This window comes from Martes martes, assembly GCF_963455335.1.
Source record: "Martes martes genome assembly, chromosome: 6".
Lineage (NCBI taxonomy): Eukaryota > Metazoa > Chordata > Mammalia > Carnivora > Mustelidae > Martes > Martes martes.
In genome coordinates this window covers 45331553-45354934 of record NC_137893.1, presented here as the reverse complement: position 1 = coordinate 45354934, position 23382 = coordinate 45331553, and positions in this window count along the sequence as shown.

The following is a 23382-nucleotide window of genomic DNA, read 5'->3' as shown; positions in this document are numbered from 1 at the left end:
ACCTAAACCATCTAAAGGGTAAGTAGAAGGTAGCAAGTGCAGAGAAGCGGTAGTCAGTCTGAAGGAATCCATGTAAAAAGATGGACACGGTCTCTATGAAGTTGTTGTCCTCATTTTATAGATGAGAAAACTGAAGCAGAGAGGGTAAGTGACTTGCTTGAAGTCATGGTGGCTGAACCAGAATTCAAGACTTGTTTTCACCTCCTTTCTTACCCAGTTTCTATTCTATCATTCTTCTAAAAGCCTTCTGCAAAAACTTGGAACAGCCAGCTTTGCTCCAGTGCCCTTGGAGCATGCCTACCCAATAAAACACCTTCTCTGGAGCCATTGAATGTAGCTCGAGAAAATCACCCAACAGTTTGGACCCTAACCAGTTTTTTGAGCCATCTCAACTTGTTGGAATATAAACATGAAGTTATTTTATTTTTAATGATCACTTTTTTAAACAGTGCTCTGTCAAATACCTCTATCTCTTTTCTTATCACCTTAGACAAATTTTAGATTCCGTAATGTTTTCGCAATTTCTAGTGTATGTGCTGCCAAAGCAAGCACTTTTGCAATTTCTATGTATTAAAACTAGTCAGCATGGTTTAAAACTGAGACCTTTTAACTAATTCATAGTTGTCTCTATATTTGGAGAGGATTGGAATGGACAGGGGGCACGATCCGCTTTTTACACAAATTTTGAAAGAAGGATCCTCAACTTTTCAAGGATTGCTGGATAAGGAGTATGAACTGACACTGGTGTCAGGGAAACTGAAATCTTATAATGGTCTTCCAGTTAGAGTGGGGAAATATGGAGGCCAGATAAAAATTAGAGTTCTAGCCCAAGTATGTTTCACAAGGGTGCAATGGGTCTGTGGCCTTCCCTGTGATTGTATCCCCACTCCCCAGATGAATGATTGAGATATGTAACATATCCAAGTGTACTTTATAACTGGAAGAACTCACTAACTCTTGTGTTGGTTCCCTGATCTGTGGAACCATTGTGGTAGGAAGAACCAAGTGGAAGCCCCTGAAAATACCCCACCCCCATCCAAGTGAGCAAATCAAAAACAATAACACTTCCTGGGAGGAATGGCAGGGATTAGCATCACCACTTAAAGACTTAAAGGATGCAGGGGAAGTAAACCATGCATATCCCTCTTCAAACTTTTTGGCTTTTACAGAAAACCAGATGGCTCTTCGATGACAGTGGACTACAGGTAACTTAAGCAAGTACCGGCATCGATTTCAGCTGTCATGTCAGATATATTTGCTTAACTGAAAGAGATCAACACAGTTCGCAGCACTCAGTATGCCATTACTTATCTGGCAAATATGGTCTTTTAAATTCTCTTCAGAAAGAAAGCGTGAAAGCAGTTGGCATGCACCTGGGTAGGAAACATGCACTGTTTCCCCCACTGGCTGAACTAACTATCCTGTACTGTATCAGAATGTAATCTGGAGGATTTGTCTTGACATTTCATGGAATATCATGATGGTTTATTATACTGATGGCATCATACCAATTGTAGTTGGTGAGCAGAAAGTGAAAATTATTCTAGGTTATCTTACCTAGGCACATCCAAAACAGAAAGTAGATTTATGATACTGCCATATTGGTCCCAAAGAGTAGGTTTGGGACATGTGAGATCAAAAAGATAGAGGTAAAGAATAAATTAATATACATCAGAACCTACCACTAAGAAAGAGGTATAGTGGAGTGCCTGGGTGGCTCAGTTGGCTAAGCATCTGTCTTTGGCTTAGGTCAGAATCCCAGGGTCCTGGGATGGAGCGCTTCATCAAGCTCCTTGCTCAGCGGGGATCTGGCTCCTCTCCCTCCCTCCACCTGTCACTCCTCCTGCTTGAGCACTCTTTCTCTCTCTGTCTCCCTCTGTGTCCGTCAAATAAATAAATAAAATCTTCTAAAAAAAAAGAGACATAATGCTCAGTTGGCTTATTTTTATTTTAGAGAACAGCATATATTGTACTGGAGAATACTGCACCAACCCATTTATTTGACTTGAAAATTACCCAGAGCAATAGAAAGGTTTGTTCCATGTGCAAGCAGTTGTGCTAGCTTGCTGGAAGCTTGGGTCATGTGACCCAGCAGATTTGATGATGGCTAGAAATATCTGTGCTAACAGAAGAAAGAGAAAAATACTTTGGCCTTATTCATATGTGGATTAGAGTGGCATATTGATGGAAGCCATAAATAGACTGTTGTCACCTACTGCCACACTCAGAGGTATCCCTAAAAGAGTGTGGTGAAGGGAAATCCTCCCAGTGGGAAGAGAATCCTTCAATTACTTTATCTGTAAGTGGAAGTGACCTAAGGTAGAGATATTCATAGACTACTGGATAGTGGCTTGGGGTTTTGGTCAGCGACTTGATAAAGCAAGATAAACAAACAAAAAAACAGAGATGGGGCACCTGGGTGGCTCGGTGGTTTAAGTGTCTGCCTTGGGCTCAGGTCATGATCTCAGGGTCCTGGCCTTGAGCTCCACATTGGGATCCCCGCTCAGGGGGGTAGCCTGCTTCTCCCTCTCCCTCCACCCCTCTCCCCTGCTCATGCTCTCTCTGTCTCTCTCTCTCAAATAAATAAATAAAATCTTAAAAAAAACAACAACAACAAGGAAATCTGGATAGAGAGACATGTAGATAGATCTATGGAAGGAGTGGGCACATGGCATGTAGACCATTGTTTCTCATGCTCATGTCCACCAAAGAGCATTCTCTGAATAGAAAGCAACAGCAAATTGGGTAGTTTGCCCTGTGGATATGAGCCAAACTCTCTCTTAATCTTTAAACACGTCCCTGTTTGAACAACTGGTCCATGAACAGACATTACCCCATGGTTGGGAAGAAGGCTACTTATGGGCATGATAGAATGGGCTCCCTCTTCTAATGTTACTACCACTTTCTAAGTGCCCAACCTGTCAGCAGTAGAGACTGATACTGAGTCTTTGATGTGATTTTATCCATCAAGGGCACAAGTCATTTAATATCAGAGTAACTTTACTGGATCCCTTCTACCTGGGAAATGGCACCACTTCATCCTTGCTGGAATTTAAACCTAGTAGGGTAATGAATTTGCATTCTCTGCCAATAAAGCCTCCACCAGTGCCACCAACTCAGGGCTTACAGAATGCCTTCCTCATTGGCATGGTGTTCCCCATAATGTTACTTCTGTTCAAGGGATTAATTTTTGACAAAAGTGGTGAAACAATGGGTGCATGACCACACAGCTCATCACCCAGAGGCAGATGACTTAATGCAATGATGGAAGAGCCTGTTGAAGGCTCAGCTGAGGTTCTAGACTAGAGAAGGATAAGATAAATGTGCTGTATCAATGGCTGACCTTTGGTGCTATGTTCTTTTAGGAACCAAGGTGCTATGTTCTTTCAGGAACCAAGGGATAGAAGTATAATGATCCCTTTCACCATTACTCCTAGTGAGCCATTTTCAAAGTTTATTCCTTGTAACCCTGAAAACTTAGGCTCTTCTGGATAAGGGGTCCTGGTTTCCAAAAAGGAGAACACTTTCACCAGAAGACAAAGTAATAGAGTTCCACAGAACTTGACTATTACCTGGTCACTAGGGGGTCCTCATCCCAGTGACTGGGATCCTCATTCCTGTATCATGAAGCAAAATAAGAAGGTCTGGGTCACTCTACCAGGCAAGGAACTTGAGATCAGCTGAGATACTGGCCAAAGATGAGAGAAATGTAACTCAAGTAGTGGAGGAGAGAGAGATGATGATTATCAACAAGACTTTGAAACCACCTGTGGCAGCAGGAAAGGTCACTAGTTCCACAGAGCCTCTTGCAGAAATGGTAGCTGACGAGCACCCTGAAAGAGATTTGGTGATGAACTGGAGTTAATGGAGAGAAAGGGTGGATCTGAGTAGCGCAAAAATTCTCCTGCAGCAGTTACCACTTTGTCCATCACTTAAAATCCTCTCAGCCCTACGTTTTACTGAAGTCACTGTTTCTACAACCAGTTCTTACAGATTTTGACCAGCTTCCTGCAGGTGCACCTGGAGATCGCCTCATCTCTGGCCAGGGTGTGAGTCTTTTTCTTCCTTCCCTGGAACTTCTCTGACACAGAAGTGTGGAATATCTATCGAAACGCCATACTTATGCCACCTAATAGAGGTTATGTGGTAGTCAGTGTCCATGGGGCCACCTCCACGTATGGGGAATGGAAGCCCATAGAAAAATCTTTCCCATTTTATTTCATAGATTTTATTAAAGTTTCTTAGAAGGTCTGGAATTCAGCACAGGTTGGCCATAGCCATAGTTCCCTCCCCTGCTTTTTTTTTTTTAGAGAGGGAAAGGTAGGGACTGAATGTTAAGTAGGCTCCATGCCCAGTGTGGAGCCCAGCAGGCCTGATCTCACAATCCTGAGATCCTGGACCCAAGTCGAAATCAAGACCCAGACACTTAACTGATTGAACCGCCCAGGCTCCCCTACTCATAGTCATTTTGATAACACATCCCTATTTTATCTTGTCCTTCTTCCTGTTTTTACTCCCTTGTTCATTAGTCTTGCTTCTGGGGTGTATTCCCAGATAAATTACCTGTTGGAAAGCCTTTTCAGGAGGAACTCAGGCCAAGACATTAATCTTATTAGCTAATTTAAGATAAATACATCCAAATAATTCAGGTCTTATTATGCAATTATGCTTCCTTATTCATATGTACAGAGATTTAGTGATGTACAGAGATTTACAGAGTGGTTATTTTATAAATTACCATAATCATTTCAACTTACACAAACTTTATTCACTTATATTTGAGAGCCGGTAGTCACAGTAGTAAAGTCACTCAATCATTGAAATGTTCATTCTCCTATATAAAGTGCACATGTATTAGAGATTTACAGACTATTAGAAGGCTTTCTTTTATGCTTTAAAGTAACACGAAATTGTTCAACACTTTTTCTACACTGTTGGATGTACATTCTCAAAGTAAATAAATAAAAAATGGGCAAAGATCTTCAATAACAAGGTAAACGGATTTTGTGACATTATTTCAGTTGGTATTTGTAATGTCAGTTTACGCTTTCGCCATCAGAGGTCATGAAAGGACAATGTTGGACAGAAAATCAGAACTTTGTTGAAAATAAACTAGAGTTTGAAATTTGAATTGTAACCTCCTCAGGAGGTTTTTTTAAAAAGAAAAATTACGACTAAACATCATTTTGTATTTCCTTATGATCTCATAATATTGTTTTATTAAGTTTTTTGTTTTAATGCCAGTATAGTTTGTAAGGGAAGAAAAACAATTTTAAGAATAAAATGATCCAATGTGTTACAAGAACATTAGGCTATTCTTTGACTTTGGTGCTTTCAATTTTTAAAGATCTTAAATAATAAAATTTTAAATGCGAAGTATTGATGACTATTTTCTTGGAAATATACAATATTTAATTTCAAATGGGTTTGTGGGACCTATAATTGACAAAAGTATTCCACTTATTAAAAAGAGAAAATAAATAAAATAAAAATTTAGAATGGTCTGAGAATACATTTCTTGGCGAACATAGCATGTTCTTCATAAAACTTAGTAAAGCATCAGAAACCTTGGATCTGAGAAGCTGGCAATGCAGAATGTCTCAGATATCTTACTGACAGTAAATTTTAAATATCTACTATTGATCTGTTTTTTGTTTATCATTGGTAGCATGTGTTGATTTTACACTTTTCTTGATCTAGGTAAATTATTAGAAATGCAAAAAACCAATAAGTGAAAATAACATTTTCTCGGGTTATAAAAACACACAAGTCATCAGTTGCCACTGCCCTCTTTTGGTAAAAATAATAACAAAACCTCCTTCTCAAGTGATGGTTAATATGTTTGCATTAGCCAAGTGTTAAATGTTTTCAAAAATTCTGTGACACATGAAAGAGGTGAGTCACAAAAAGACAAATATTGTGGGATTTCCCCTATATGAAGTACCCGGGGTTGTCATTTTCACGAAAAAAGACAGTAAAATGGTGGGTCTGTGGGTTATTTAATGGGGGGAATAAATGAGTTACAGCATATAAAAAAATTCTGAGTGAGGACTTGTATATCACAATGCTCAATCCATGTTAGCTACTGTGTTATTTGTGAAGCATGCCCTAGAGTATATATGGTAAACAATGATTTGATACCTATTACCATCGCCATTACTATTTGTTCCATTTTTCCAATTGAGTGTCTAAAAAGACATTTTTCGTTTGTCTCCTGGAGTGCCGGGCACATCACAGCTATCAAATAGCCTTTCAAAATAGTAAAAACACAATCTGTGACTAAGATAGGAATCCATTCTTGTCATGGACTCTTTGTGTCAATAGCTAAGCCTTAGTCTTCACTCATACGATTGTCCCTCCCCTCACTTCTGTCCTCTTTTTTGAATCAGTTGTATCTTCCTGGGTTTACTCTCTAATCTTCCAGTGGCTGTCACATTCTGGAAGCCTTCATGCTGCTAACATGTGCAGCCTATTCTTCTGTGAAATCCTTCACTGCAAAGCATGACCATGGTGTGTGTGGTTGGGAAAGGCTGATTAGAATCTAGAGCGTCGGCAATCTTCACAGCTTTTATTATTCTAATCCATGTTCTTTTTTGATAATAATAAATTCTAAGGTCGTTCTTTGGGTTTTTCAAAAATTACTTTTAGACTTTTTGTTGTTCACACTTGCTGGATTCATTAGTAAATTTAGGGTCCCTCAGTTTTCACAGGAAAATAGATTCTGCTACTTGTGTAAATACAGGCGTGTTCTGTTAGTTGAGAAATGTCTTAACCAATATTTGTTTGTTTCTGGTTATGTAATCAATCTTAGAAGAAAAAATATTAATTAATAGTTGATATGAAATGGGAGAAAATTTTGATTTTTTTCTTAAAGTTCTTTTGTGAAGAACTCCTTTATTCTGAAAGTCAAAACTCACATACCATTTTTTGTCACCATATAAATCTTATGGATGGAAAACAAGGTTTCTTTGAAAGAAAAAGAAAATATGAAGAGACTGTTTCTACAATTCCACCAAATCTTTCACCAATGCTTCTAACAAGTTCCAAAATGAATTTCACCTCCATCCCTGCTGTGTTTGGCCTCTGCAGTGGGTTTTAATGAGCAATGAACTGGTTCTATGGTGAAAGCCAAATGAAGAAAAATTCTGAATAATCCACCACCTGCATTATTCCACATTCAATCACCAAGGATAACGAGAGTAAAGTTAGTTCTGTATCACTACTGCCTTATTAAATGATCTACTTGATTTTGGAAAAATCACATAAGGAGCAAAAGGACATCCAATTCAGATTTATTTCATGCTCACAGCCAAGCCTCCAGTGACATTCTGACTCTTCAAGTTGAAACCACGTCCTTTTTTGCTTATATCTCAAATAGGAAAGTTTTTTTTTAATGTTTTTAAAAATTTGATTGATCGATTGAGTGTCTGCTCTTTCTCTTTCTCCTACCAGATCATAAACTCTTTGAGGTTAGGTGTTGCATTATTAATTTTTGTATTATACCGACGTTTTGCACAAGTGGCATTCCATAGTTGTTGAAACTATTGGCTTTATTTCTTGGCTATTTTATTATCTGATGGTTTAAGTCATAACTTAAAAGTTTTTTGTTTTAATACATCCTGAATGGTTGTCACATGCATGGGGCTAATGGTCTCCTCACCCCCACCCCCCATACCACCTTCCAGTCCATCCCTGTGTTTATTAGGTAGAGAGATTGTCCTTTGGCCTGTGCATAGGCAGACACAGCATTTTTATGCAGAAGTCATTACAGTCACAGTATAAACATGGTGATCTGTAATTGCTTTCTATAATCTCCACGATAGCAACAATAGCCAAGTGTCTAGGGCTATGCAATGAGATGTGGGAACTGTAGAATGTCCTCTATCAGCTCAGCACTTGCTCAGTGTCAATCTATAGGTGGCCTTCCCTCCTGCGGTCTAGTAAATGGACGAGTAGGTTGCTTCTTTTACTCTGGGCGAATATTGCCTCAACCGGAGATTTCTTTCATTTTGTGTCTTAATTTTGCAGGACTCAGAACAAATTTTAAAAATCTCAACTAATTGCTTATGGCTCAAGAATAGAGTTCCTCAGAGTTAGAATGAGGATGACCACTGGTGGTTGCCAGCTGGATAAATTACCCACCCTAATATCTTTGGGAAGCCTGAAGAAGCTTTGCTATTTGTACCAAATTTTTCTCCTAAGTTAATGCAGCTCGAAGTAACTCTCTTCTGCAGTTTCATTTCCTTTCTCTTACAACAATAAAGACATTTAGGCTGTTCACCTACTCTGAGAACTATTTGGAATATATAGGTAAAGATAGAGGATTTATGCTCCCTCCTCCATTTCCCCCCCTAGGAAGAGAGGTGTTAATGCTTTGTTTTTCTTAAAAAAGAGAATAAAATCCATGAGATTATGACCTCCATATGTCAAGGTTGTTTCTGAGTTCTTGATACTCTTTGAAAGGAGATAAATTTGATTTACTTTTAATTGTAATCGAGTTTTTTAATTTTAAAAATGTGTAACATAGAGGCTGCAAGAAATAAAGTAGTCACATATTGACATTAACGTTAACCCTGGGTTTTTAAAACATATTTTTTTGTGTGTGTACATCTAAGAAGAGGCCATAGACTGATTCAAGGGAAGGCCTCCTATGAGAGTCTCAGCTATGGTTCTAATTGTGGCGGTGGACCCTTTCTAGAGTTGGAAATGTCACCTTCACGAATATACTTGGTTTGAAGCAAAACATCTTGTGGGTTTGTTTTGACACTAGGAACATGGCAGACAAATGACCAGAGATGTCTCCCATCACAGAGATTAAGTTGGAAGGCCTGAGGAGTCCCAGCCCTCTCTGTAGCAGAGCCACAGCCCTGGGAATCACGCTGGTGGAAGGCAGGCTGGCACGGCTAGCAGGAAATGGAATGAAAACCAATTAGGGACAGGCTACCTGGAAGGTAACATTTGAACTTCAGAAGAGAACTGTATACTTTTGGCTCAGATCAACAGTCTTGTAAGATCTGGAGAACACAACCAGAATATACTTCTAATCGGAGTTTTACATTTTTAGCTCTGGCAACTCTTCGAGAACAAAAAGCTATTTTCTTTTGTATTTCTTTCTAAATTTTGAAAAGTTCTTTGGCCTTTAAAGATTGGAATCTTAGTACAGGATAGATTTTCAAATACCAAATTTAGAATTTTTAATTTGAATTTTGTCAAATGCATATACATAGAATCTCATAGAAAAAAAATTGCATACACCATGCATGAAAATTATTTGGGCTAGGCTGCATATTTGATTATGTTTATTTATATTTTATTATGTTTTTCTAATTATCTGCATGGGGAGTCTAGTCTTTTTTGAAGCTTGGAAAAAGGGAAAGTACAAAGTAGTATATGAAACATGCAATTATGCACTACCTTTATTTTCATTTTTACAATTTTTGATTGGACTCTTTTGGAGAAGAACTAAATTATCAGAGATAAAACTAAAGTTCTTTTTTTTAAAGATTTTATTTACTTTTGGGACAGAGAGCATGGGAGAGAGCACGAGTGGGGAGGAGGGGAGAAGAAGAAGCAGACTCCCTGCTGAGCAGGGAGCCCAACTTGGGACTTGATCCCAGGACCTTGAACTGAAAGCAGACGCTTAACCAACTGAGCCACACAGGCACCCAGAGATAAAATTAAAATTGGTTAATATCTATTAAAATGCATTTATAATTGAAAAAGAGAATAAAGACTTTAATTTTCAGAGAAGCAATTGTTAACATGGTTGCATTTCACATGTTTGTCCTTATTTCATGGGCAGTTCCTACGGTAAGAGCTTTCTATTTTAAAAAATCCACAGAATCCTGAACAATCAAACATTTAAGGTCATGTATAGCTTAAATGAAGAATAAGGAAGCTGTGTATTTGTAATAAAGGTTTCATGTTGTAGAAGGGGTCCAAAGTCATAATGCTTTAATAATAAAACAAATAAATATTAAAATAGGAATGGGGTAGGGTTATGGACATTGGGGAGGGTATGTGCTATGGTGAGTGCTGTGAAGTGTGTAAGCCTGACGTTTCACAGACCTGTATCCCTGGGGCAAATGATACATTATATGTTAATAAAATAATTAATAAAAATGTAAGAATGGTAACCATGCAGGTTGAGTCTTGTAACAAAAGTTCTTCGTTCCATTGTTGTTTCTTTGTATAGGTCATGGTGAATCTAGATATTTCTTTATAAGCCTAGAAACTCATGAATTATTTGGTATCTTGGCATACTGGACCAAATGCAGTGGCCCAAGGTAAAGACAAGAAGGCAGTGTAGAAACAAAAGTAAGGAAAAGACAAAAATACACTTTAATAGCTTAATGAAAATGCTGCTCCTATCTTCACTGGTGGAACATATGACAGAACGCAAGCAAGACTAAATGGAATAGAGAGTGTCTCAAAAAAGCTGAGTTAAAAATTTCTATCAAAATAAAGGATCACCGGACCACCGGACTGCCAAAACTTCCCAGGCACACTGATGAAAGTTGTAAGCTATACAATGAAAACATAAGTTTACATATGTGTAAAAACAGTCTACCAGTGAATTTTACAAGAGAATGACTACATTTCTCCTGGATGTATGTATATTTATTCCTCACACAATTTTTCCGTTTTAACTATTTGATCATTTCTCTTTCCAGTTAGCTATTTCAATTTGATTTCCTTTGAGCAAATTTGGTGGGTGTTGGTAGAATAATGGCCATGGTTTTTGACCATGATCTCTTAAATACCTAGGGAACAGTAGTTCTCTACACCTCCAAAGGGCATCCAGCTGATAACTGGCAGTGGTACTTGTTGAAGAATCTTGTTGCTTTTATGCCAGCATCTGAGTGGATACCAAGTTAAAAAATCTCATCCTTGAAACAAATGAACATTATTCACAAATATTTTGTTACTTTTCATTTACGATTAATAGTACAAAGTATGTTATCTTCTATTATGTTATTGATCAAAAATTGGAATGCTTAGCAGGAGATTTATTGTCTTTAAAAATTTAGTAACTATATTATATGCAGAAAATTATCAAATTTTATTTTGTTATGATGATGTATTGTGTGATATTAAAGAGTCTGAAGAATTTTTATCCCATTTGCAATCTGAAATCTTGGGAGAGACAATGGGCTTTTTACTATCTTCAGAGCACAGGGAAGACAACATAAATTTTAGTGTGAATGAGTATTATCCAACAGGATTTGAATACTTTTGAAATTGCTTTAACTCTCCTCTATGAAATAATGGAAAACTTTTCCCCCAGTGGCTATCTTACCCAGCTTATAACAGCAAGAGCAATAAAACAACTGCACACGAGCTTTGGTACAGATGCAGTCTTAGCAGTAGACTGAAGTCTGCACTATAACAAATGTTAGAACTGACAGCGGAGTTGAGAGGTGTTGACCGAGACTGATGGCCAATGTTCATGCCAGGAGTGCTTCCCAGCTTGCTCTTGTCCGGTAAAGTTCTAGAAACTGTCAGTTCCTGTCACTGTCACTGCTCTGCTCCTGTCACTGTTCCTCTGCTACTGACCATGGAGGCCAGTGTCTTCTAGGGCTCACCCATGAACCCTGAACATTCTTCCTAGGGTAGCCACAAAAATTACTCAACAGACTTTGCTGGGGATGATTTTCTCCTGTGCATGATGCCTGGGTCTGAAGGCACAGAGACAGGAGACATACCCCGGCCAAGAGGAACTCCTTATTGGCATTGGAAATCGATTTGTGAAGTGCATAATAATTATAACACCTTGTGTGAAGTGCTACAACGTGAAGTGTGGTGGACCACAGGCAAAAGAAGCACCAGCTCTCCTTGGAGGCCCCAGTTAACACTTCACCAAGGAGGTGATATGAAACCAGGGGTAGATGGGTGCTCCCTTATTAGGAAAGAGGGAACCATTATTTCAAACATTGAGAATAGCATTTTTAAAAAGGCAAGACATTCTTTTGGAGAATGTTGCACAGCTCAGGTAGCTAAAGCAGAGATTCCACCTCTGTTGATTTTTGTTGTCCAGCATCTAATTTCACTTTTTTGTTTAGAGAGAGAAAGAGTGAGCCCACATATGTGAGTGGCAGGGGTGGGAGTGGTAGGGGCAGACGGAGAGGGAGAGAGAGAATCTTAAGCTCCATCCCAGCACAGAGCCCAATGTGGGGCTCCATTTCACAACCTTGAGATCATGACCTGAGCCAAAATCAAGAGTCAGACACTTAACCAACTGAGCCACCCAGGGGTCCCACAGATCATTTCTCTTTTTATGGCCAACCTCTCCCTATGCAGCTGAAAAGCCTGACTTTTGTTTCTGCAATCCTCACCACCTCCCCCTTTCTTGGCAAGAAATGGCTATCTAACAGGCTCTGCCACTCAGAGGGAGCAAGGAAGGGAAGCGGAAAAACACACCGAGTGGAGAATCCTTCTGGTGTCAGTAGCATCACTGGGGTTGAAACTTCCAGGGACAGTGGCTGTGGGGCCAGTGTTCAGAAGCAGTGTCCAGAGAGAGTGGAAGTGGTGGGAGAAAGTCCAGGACCATTGTTCCGTAGTGGCCGTAGTTAACAGTCTCAACCGTCTTGCTTCTGTAGTCTGCTTTTGGCTGTGGTTTTTCTACTTAGTCTCCTTTTCTTCCTGCCTTTTCTGAGTCTGGTTCTTCAATTTTCCCAAGATTTCTATAAGCTACTCAAGATATCCTGTCATAAATTCCTTTTTAAAAAAATCAGCCATAATTCTTGCAACTAATGACCCTATTTGGGTCAAGAGTGTTCATGTTTGAGTTGAGAAGGTTAGAACAGAGTGCGAAGGGTCTCATGTTATTGCTAAATATATATATTTTTTCGTACTGAAGGCCAAAATAAGGGAATGATCTGATCATATTTGTATTTTAAAAAATAATTCTGTTGTTGATGTTGAGATTGGTAAAGAAAAGAACGAAGACAGGAGTCCAGGTAGAAGACTATTGTGATGGTGAGGCAAGAGATAATGAAGGCTTTAAAAGAAAAATGCAGTGATTAAGAGAGAGAGAAGAGGATTTGAGAGATTTTCCAGAAGCTAAATGTATTTGTTGGGGTGACTGATGCTGTGGGGTACAGGGAGAAGTTGGTGATGGCTTTAAGTCTTCTAGCTTGGGCGAATGGATGGCTAGAAGGGTGATGGGGCCATTGATTAGGTAAGCCAAAGAGGTTTTGGATACATTGAATTATTGAATTTAAGGTACAATTATCCCATAGCTAGGTGCATATACAGAACTGAACTGGAGTAGAAAAGTGGGATGGAAAAGTATGAATGGCTTTTTAGGTGGGCAGAGTAGATGAAGCACCTTTGAGAGCTACAGATAGGTGAATAGCTTGCTAAAGTAAATATCCTAAGAATATCAACAGTGACCACTCTCAAAGCTACTCTACAGCTCCTTTCATCCAATGACCAGCTATTTGTTGCATAACTTGTTCTCAATTTTAGTTAACAAAAAGAGGTACTTTTTTTGCTTTGTAATTGATTTTGTTTTGTAATTTACATTTTAAAAGAAGCAGAATATTTTTTCAAGGCCGTATGGCACAGAACCCTGATTTATAAAACATCTGAAACGAGAGAGGCTCTGGTTGAAACAGGCACAGAGGCCAGGAGTCCCAAGACAGCCTTGAGGCACCTCTTCAGCATCTAAGGCTCCAGATAGAACACACATCTGTCTGTGTGCATACGCGGACCCCTAACAGAACACACACACCCTCCCCCCAAAGGGTCCATCAGTCCTTACCTGGGCTTACTGATGGGTTTGCCTTGCTTCTCTTCTGCTGCTGTGGCTTCTGTTTGTCTCTGGTAGCTGCTGACGCCACGTGGAGGAGCTACACATTGCCACTGCCACCACGAAGACCCAATGTCCGCACCAAGGTAGCATCTCAGGGTACGCACAAAGTTCCTTAACCTGGGTGTCAGGACAGTGCTCGATGCCTAGCACAGGTGAGCATAAGGGCCTTTTCTCCCACACTCTGATGTGCCTTTCTCTGCAGCCCAAAGCACATTTGAACATTTCCATCTGCCCCTAGTCATGGCCTTTGGAATAAATCCTATCCACTAGACCATATGGGAGCAGATACCCTACCATCTCTTCTATCTATACCTCCTTTCACTGAGCCTCACCCTGAAAAAAACAAAAACAAAAAAACAAAAACAAAAACAAAAACAAAGACAAAAACTAATGATGCATTTTATGGTGACTAACATAACACAGTAAAAAAAAAAAGAAAAAGAAATGAAGTCAAACAGATATGTTTGTAAAGTTGTGCTAATGTGTGTACGTGAATTTATGAATGTGTGTGTGGAGAAGACCTACACCACTGACATCCTGCTACACATGGAAAACAGCTTAAAAATCATTGGATGAGGGCGCCTGCATGGCTTAGTGGGTTAAACCGCTGCCTTCGGCTTGCGTCATGATCCCAGCATCCTGGGATCGAGTCCCGCAATGGGCTCTCTGCTCAGCAGGGTGCCTGCTTCCTTCTCTAGCTCTCTGTCTGCCTCTATCTACTCCTGATCTCTCTCTGTCAAATAGATAAATTAAAAAAAAAAATCATTGGATGGTTTTGGAAAGAACAATGGCTTTGTCACCATACTTATCTCTCTGGATTCCCACCCCCCCCAACCCCCCACCCCCGGCCCAGGATTGTTAAATTACAATAGTGTTGGGAAGTACTTGGGATTGGTAGGTGCTTAGCAAAGAACGGAGAAGATAGGTCTTTCTATTTACCTAGATAATTAAATTGGGTGTACTCAGTATATACCCTTTGAGGTGGGCTTCCACTTCCTTCTCTTTGTCTTTTTTTTTTTTTTAAGATTTTATTTATTGATTTGACAGACCGAGAGAGAAAGAGAGCACAAGCAGGGGACGCCTGATAAGGGACTCAATCTCAGGACTCCAGGATCGTGACCAAAGCCGAAGACAGTGGCCTAACCAACTGAGCCACCCAGGCACCCTCTCTTTGTCTTTTTCATTCCAAACTGACCTTTCCTGTATGTGTGCACATATGTGTTACAGAAGAGGTATGTCCTTACACACAGACGAGATGTTGAATATGTGAAATCATTTACTGTGTGGGGGGACTGCATCTTCTCTTTATTATGGAGAACGCAGTGTGTACAAGATCCCACTGCAAGATGACTTGAACTGCATAGATAATTTCAAGATACTCCCAACTAACAATCTGTGAACAAGGGTGACCCTATAGAAATAGTGTACAAAAGCATTTGTACCTTCCGCCTCTGAAGAAATTTTTGGAACAGCATGGTTGTTGGGGCAACAAACAACAACAAGCATTTTTCAGCAAAACAAGCTTTTGGAATGAAAATAAGCATCAGGGCTATCAGCCAGGTGAAATCATGCAGATGTTGACCAATTTGATTTTTGTAAAATAGTATTTTGTCAGTTGTCGGTGGCCTTTTCATACCATATGCTCTTCTCTTCGTCCCGCTTTATATCAGACACAGAAAGTTCCTCAAAGAGATTTCCTGCCTTTTGCTAATCCATTCATCCTTTCTTCCTTTTAAGCAAAGCCTTGCATGGAATAACTGTTTAGTAACAGAAGGCTTCAGTTTTTTAGGTAACGGCTTAAATTTTCTATTTCATTGCTTGCAAAGCTTTATACTGGAACAACGTCTTAGAGAAGGATAGCACAACGTTATCATCTATGCTAACAAAAAGTTGTGCATGTTCTGTACATTTCTCATTTAAAATCTATCACTGGATATGAGACCATTTCTATCCAGGTTGTTCATACATTCATTTTTTTCCTTCATTTATTCAACAAATATTTTGTAAGCACCAGTGCCTGAGAGCTCTGGGGAAGAGCTGTGACTAAGGAAGTTTGGTCCTTGCCCCTGCCAGGGCTTTACAGTGGTCAGAATCTTAAAAGTTTTTGCAAAAACCACACAGGGAACCCAGAATCTCTGCCAACCATTTCTGGATTCTGTATGAAAAAGTCAAAAGACGTTGGGAATGATACCCTTCCTGTTCCCACATGCTGATGGTCTTACACTTAAATCAATTTTATTATTCTGACTTATTAAATGGGACTTGGCTCAGATATATGAAACAATTTGTCTGGTAAACCTGATGATTGAGCTCAGCTATTTATGTTATATATATTCATATGTTATATTTAAGATGAATTACTCATTAAAATTTCCATGTTGCACATAAATGCTTTCCAATAATAATGTCATGTTTGAGTGTTATCTTAGAAGGTCTACCCTTTTTTATTGCTCAGCTTTATAAGGAGGGGTTATCACTGCAAACATGACAAAGAAAGCAGTTTCAACAAAGTTCTTAATTCACCACTGTTTGTTTGCTTTTAATTCAGTATGAAACTGTTAACCTTTACAAAAAGACAACTAGGAAAACGGCTAAATATTTATTTTCATAATCTCCAGTTTCACATATTTGTAAGTTCAGAACTGAAATCCTATATCTCCTCTGACGCCCTAGCAGAGTTAATGGTACAAACTCCTTTTTTGAACTCTTTCCCTGACTTAGTCCCTTAATTTTTTATGGCTCTAAAAAATAAAACATGAAAAGGCAAAGCCAGATATATTTTATCTTTCATGTATGACAGATGTTCCCTCACCCATGTTTCATGGGCATAATCTGGCTTTTGAAAACATGGAGATGGATGTTGCTGCCAGCAAAACCTCATGAAAAGAGGACTAGCTATCCTGATGAGCAAATCCTTTGTAATGAGTCTTAGGACCCTATACTCTTTGGTCTTCCGGAGATCCTACATTGAGTGGTAAAAAATTAGCATGAGACTGAAATGTAAAAAATGGCTCTATGTCTACCAGTGGTGGTAGTGGCCATTTTGGATAGAACACCTCCTATCGGTGCCATTTTAAATTTACTCGGCCAGTTGCGTTTTGGTTTTCTTTTGTTTTTAAATATCAGATGCACAAAGGTGAAGGCCAGGCAGTTTGATATTTAAGATGGTCATGGAAACATAGGTGTTCATATGGATATTTTAATGGACAAATAAGGAAAAATAAGGCTCTAGCTTCCAAACTGGTACGAGATACAAGTCTGCTTTAATCAACACAGGATAGAGACGCTCTCTCTTGGTTCAGGCTGATCCTATCTCTTTACAATGCTGGCAGACAGAGCAGCTTTGCCTTTCAGATTTTCACCCAGTTATTTTTAGTCCTTCTGAAGCCTGGGAAATAAGAAATATAACCTCCTTGAAAAATCCAAACGAGCCAACCATAGCAGGGCCTCTGAATCTGATTAGATAAAACAACAAAGAGGTTCTGTTGGGGCAGAGGCAGGAAGAGCCAAGGTGGGTGGCAATCTCTGCTCAACTCAGGGGAAATGTAGCCTCAAAGAATTCAAAAGTGGGTGAAAAAAATAACATAAGCACTAGACAACTTTCCCACATCTCAGGTCACTCTCTAAATACAGCTAGAAAAATTTTCCCTGCACCAAACTTTTTTTTTAATTTTTGAAGTATAATAAACAGTATGTGAATGTATGTTTATCCTAAGCACCACACTGAGAGAGAGTTTCGCTCTCTGCTAGTGTTTGTGCTCGATGTGAACCAGTTTTCATTCCTCTTATTAGCTTGGAAGGTAAATCAGGCACAATTTAAGTTATAAAAAAGTAGTTATTTGTTTCTAATTTTCTAATTTGATATCCAAACTGGTTTAATGCGGTCCTTTCCCTCCATTATTAAAATAGAAGTGGATCACGGGAGTATAAGTGCCGGACAGAAATTCTCCCCAGAGGTGGAGCTGAGAAATAATGTCGAGTCTATTCCAGTTCCACCCCTGGATTCCTGGGTCTGCCAGATTTTAGCCTGGTGAAAAGGAGGCAGATTCTAACCAGCGAGGTGGGGGTGGTCGATGTGCTGACAGTTGTCATCAGTAGCTTTGACAGGGCTCCTGAATAAGCAACGTTGTGCGTGCCCGTCCCCAGCATCACGACTTTGTAAAAGAAAACAAATAAAAGGGGGCTGGGTACTGAAATACAAGAGAGTGGACATCTGGCATCTTTCAGGCTTGGGAAGTCACTGAAGTGCTCTGTTCTTAGATCTCACTGTTCAAGATGGAGGGATGGTCTTCCATATACATTCATTTGATAACTTGAAAGTCACTCCCGAGTCTTGCCCATTTCCCTCTATATTGCTGATGTTAAAACTGGAGAAGCTAAAAAAAAAAAAAGTCAAATTAATAATAAGGCATTTAATTTGCTCCTTAGCTATGAGTAAAGTCAACCCTGCTAAACTTCCTTCGTGTTTCATTCTGAAATTTTCAACCTCTCTCTTCAGCAATACCCTGATTCTTCTTTAACATGGTGTGAGCAGCTGAGAGGAACCGTGGCAGATGTGGGAGACAGTTTTAGTGAACGAAGTGGAGCACAGCTGGGCCAGGGAATCCTACAGCCAGTGCAGAGAGCTGGGAGGCATTCAGGTTTAGAAGAGGATGAGGAAACAGGGATGGTAGGCTCAGCTGAGAACCCAGCAGGGACCATGACTCTGCCAGTTTCCACCTCTTAAGCCAGAGCTCTGTGAAGCTGTTCCTTATGGATGCACAGGTCTTTGGTTTCTGGTCCCAGATTCCATGATGGTTGTGGATACCATGGGGCATCCAGAAGTAAATGAACCATTATCTCACCCCTATTCCTTCAAATCTAAGAGCGCCACTAATAGTCCCTAGGCATAGAGGTGAAGACGGTCTTGGCTTCCTGGCCCTGTGGCGCTGAGCACCTGGCCTAAGATACACTTTCTGGTATCAGCTAGTTCTCTCTCTTTCTTGTGTCCCCACTGTGCAGTGCCATGGGGATGGAAACTGGAACTTGCTTCTCAGTCACACCATGGCTTTTTTAGTGTAGAGATCCTTGGAGTCAGACTTGGAAATCTGATGACCCCTCTCTAGACAGCCTCCTATTCCTTTCTGCTTTTTCCATTGCAGACACTCCTACATTAAGGTATTGGGAGACTTCTGGAATTAAAATATTATACACTTTTTTATATTATATACTCGTTTTTAGCCGAAGAAAACTCCTCAAACTAGTATGTCTATCTATCCTATGAAATATATGGTATTAGTTCCTGGTTTGCATTTTCATGAGATCAGGCTGTGGGCTCACCTGTACAGAAGAGCTCTGGCTGCGGTTGACAGCTCCTCTGTTTGAAGTTGCATGTGTTGCTGGGGAGATAGACAATTTACACTAAAAATCCTGAATTCCTCATTTAGAATATACATTCAAAAAAGAAGTCATAGGGCCCATGACCTAATTTTAAGCTTTAGATGAACTTTGTAATTAAAAGTTTGCATGACAGTGTTAAAATCAATTATGGAGTAGATAATTCATTACTGTCTAGCCCTTGGTGTTCCCATCTGCAAAATAAAATACATTTAGGGAGAATTTTTCAGTTTGCAAAGTGTTTTCCCACATGTGCTCGCTCGTGCTCTCTCTCTTTCTTTTCTTTTTAAATGCACTAGAAGTTTAGGCTAGATAGATTATAAGTTCCCCCAGCTCTAAACTTCTATGTCTGTGACTATACTTCTATGATGGGACACAGACTGGAAGGCAGTTTCCAACAACGGAAACAGTAGAAGAGACCGACTCCACACAGTGAGTGGAGTGACGCAGGAATGCTCTTCATAAAGTCTTTGTATCTTTAGATAGCACTTTTTAAAAATCACCATATGGTGCTCAGGCTTTTAGTTTAAAGGGTCAGAGACTCATCATCTGGGGGTTCCGAAGTGGAGGAGACAGTCTGTCAGTGCCCTGGGAGTCAGAGCAGCTGAGTATTTGAAGTCAGGCAGCCACCCACATAGTGCCAAATTTGCGACCATGGAGTTGTCTGTGCAAAGCCCTGAAAGAGAGCACAAAGAATATGACACCTGTCCTCTCGCTGATTCCCTTTCTTTCAGCATCTTTTTCGTTAATCACCTCTGAACTGCGTCAGTACAAGAAATAAACACTGGCAGAAACAAACCTCCAACAGGACGCTCAAAGACTCTCTCCAGAATGTGTCTTGAAAATAATACCCAGATTAAGCCTAAAGACCGGGCTGTTCTCTTTGTTATTGCAAGCTTTTTGAAAATGTTCATTTCCTTAATGTGATAAGAAGCTGAAACATTTTCAAAGAAATCAGAATTTGGTCAGGATCAATAGAGTCGCAGGCTAAGCCAGTACTTTCAAGGAATAATTTCACTGCCTGAAATTCTCTCAAGCTTCTCGTTCTGATTCAGAAAATCATTTAACCAGGGTTGTGGAATGTTCCCATTTTTGAGGCGGTGTAAGGCGTGCATGTGGGGATTTGCCCACGAAGGGATGACTTAGGCGATCTAAAGACATTAGGCTGTAATTCTAGTAGAAGGCACACAGGACTTAAGAATAATTTTCTTCCTTGAAAATTCATAGGGGAAGATTGAGGTCTCTTAAAGCTCAGGATTATTCCTGTGTGTTACTGATTCTATATTCTGGCCTACTAAGTGAGGAGTCCTCTCGAGTACCAGAGCTCGATGGTTGACTCATCTTCGGGTTTGGATTACATGTGTGGGGTTGTGTTTTGGATGGAGCTTTCTGGAATAGCAACACTCCATCAAAAACACAGTGGCACACCTGTACTCCAAATGGTTGAATAAGACAAAACATATGACATCAAAATGCTGGGAATCATATTAAAGAGAAAAAGAAGAATGTAGCCTCTAGTGAAGATAAAGACAGCACCACAGCCCTACTACACAGGAAGAGTCGAGAGTTTTACATTGGTTACTCATGAAATGATTTATCTATCATTTAACCTCTGCGCATAAGCTGTGTTTGTTCTGCCTGATGTTGACATGAACACCACATACACAGCGTGTGAAAAGTTGCTCATTTGGATGTTCCATCTTAAAAAATAAATGATCACCACAAGTCACACAATGAGAAAGGACTGCTGCTTACATTTCCATGGGCTCTAAAATACCACAAAGAAGGTAGCAATGGCTTCTTCTGGAATTTTCAATGGTAACAGATGGTGTAGAACAGATTTTGCTCTTTTAAGGGAGGATACTATAAATTAATGCCTAATATAAAAAGAAGGAATTTATGTCTTTGTTTTTCATGTAAAACTTTCACGAATGACCTTTCCAACTTAACGCATTCTTATTCAGACCCCTTAGAGCAAAATGTCAACCTGGCTGAACTTTCAATTTTACATATTTTTTATGGATATGTTTTAAAACAAATGTACTAGAAATTTTTCTATCTGTTTGCATAGTCATCTCTACTTCACTGGCCGCAAGAAATTGTTCTTGCATGTAAAGAAGTGTAAGCAGGCGAGTGCAAAAATAGAACTTCTGATAGATAAAAGTTTATTTCTATAAGCAGTTGATTTTTAATAACTGAGTTTGAAATTTTGTTCACTGAAACTTGCTATATTATAGAATTTTCGTGATAATCTACATGGGTTTATATTGTTTTTCCTTCTTACAATTCTTACTTATATTGCTTCCCTTCCTTCCTTTAACCTTGTGGACTTATTAGACAATAAGAGCACATTGCTGATTGGATAATATGTCTAGACTTCAATTTTTTTTCAAAGAGAGCTTCTATATCGAGATTGCAATGGATACGGATTTTAATTAACTACTTTCTTCCCATTTTCTATGCATCACACCCATGAGATAGCTATCCATTCTAGTGCTGCCCCTTACTGTGGTCCAAAACATGGGAAATGAAATTAACATCAGAGTTTGACAAATCTGGGTTTCTAGTAAACTATATGCACATTGACTGGTCCTATGCGGAAGACCAAGGTTTGGCATAAAACACAGACCTTTTCTGGAAATACCATGGGAGAAATGATTATTAAAATCAACAACTACTTTTTATATTGGGCACTCAGGAAACACAATCACAGCATCTAACTTTGAAGTTTGGTGCCACCATGGTCTTTAAAAGGAAAAGTGTGACCAACAATGGAGAAGCTGGGAAATATTATGTGGATTAAAGGAAATAAATTAATAGCTGAGTTATATAAATCTTGAGCACTCATTGCACCTGGAATAATTTTCATGGCAGTGCATACAATTAGTCTTTCTCCTTTTTAAAGTCTCCTGGCTAGAGAATGAAAATTGCTGTTTCGAGTAAGTACTATGCATAGGTTTCATTTGACCACTCAAAAAAGACTTTTTTGCGGGGGGGGGGGGGCTGAGATTTACAGGAAGTACCAGAGTAGTTTTGGTAGAGATTACCAGATTCTTCTGTCACACATCTTTAATCCTGGACTAGCATTTTTCTCCCTGTGCATTTTTCTTCAGCTTTCACTGAATCCATTAACTTAGCCTATGCTTAATTATCTCAGAGAATTTGGGGAGTTGACACAGACCTGGTTTGGTAGAGACCATCTGGAGATGGCATATGAAGCTTTAGGGCATTTTAAAGGAGATGGCTTTGAGGGCACTGAACATACTGAATTTGTCTATAGGACAAGAGAAATAAACATTAGTTTCCCTTCACACTGTGTTTAGGGATGAAGATAAAAGGAGGAAGACATTGCCATTTTTGAGTTGCTACTTAACCATAGCATTCTTCTAAGTATTACATGTATATTCTCCAATAACATCAGCATTTATGGAGTGCTTGATATGTGTCAAACTCGGGCCAAAGCCTTTAAGTCCATTAACTCACTGAAAACTCACCAGGAGCCTTGTTAGGTGCATATTTTATCTCACTTTGCAGTTGAGGAGAGTGAAATGCCAGAATGTAGAGCTCTTAGCAGTGTCTAGCTTGCTTCTCTAGATTTCTCCATTCTCTTACTCAATCTCTGTAACAACCGGCCAGATTGGCATGATTGTTCTTTTTGCAGACACGTCAGGGTACAGGAAGCTCATCAGTTCAGTCACTTGCCCCAGATCACACAGCTCTAAAGTGTTAGAGCCAGGATCCCACCCAGGACTGAGAGATGCCAAAGCTCGTGTTTCTCCATGACAAGAGGTGTGATTTTTCTGGAAGGCTAATCAACGCCTTTGGCGAGCTCGTCTACCAGTGTGGAGCTGAGAAGGTTTTGAGGCCACAATCATAAGGCAGTGTGGCAAGGGCACTGCAGTTGTCCCAGAGCTATAGTCTGTACACATGGTTCCAATTGGCCCCTGTCCCCATGCTGCAGGGTCAGTGCTCAGAATGAATTGGGAATTTCAGAGTGGTTTGCTTCCCAGAGTGGACATGCGCCTTCAGACAGACTCTCTGTGGAAATCCCGCTGGGAATTCCACATAACATACATATTTGTAATGCCTTCCCCTGCCTCAGGCTACAAGGGTGCTTTGTAGTTAGAACCTAGTTCATTTTAGTATCCCATCTGGTCTTTGGTGGAACACATTGGAGAAAGTGAACTATA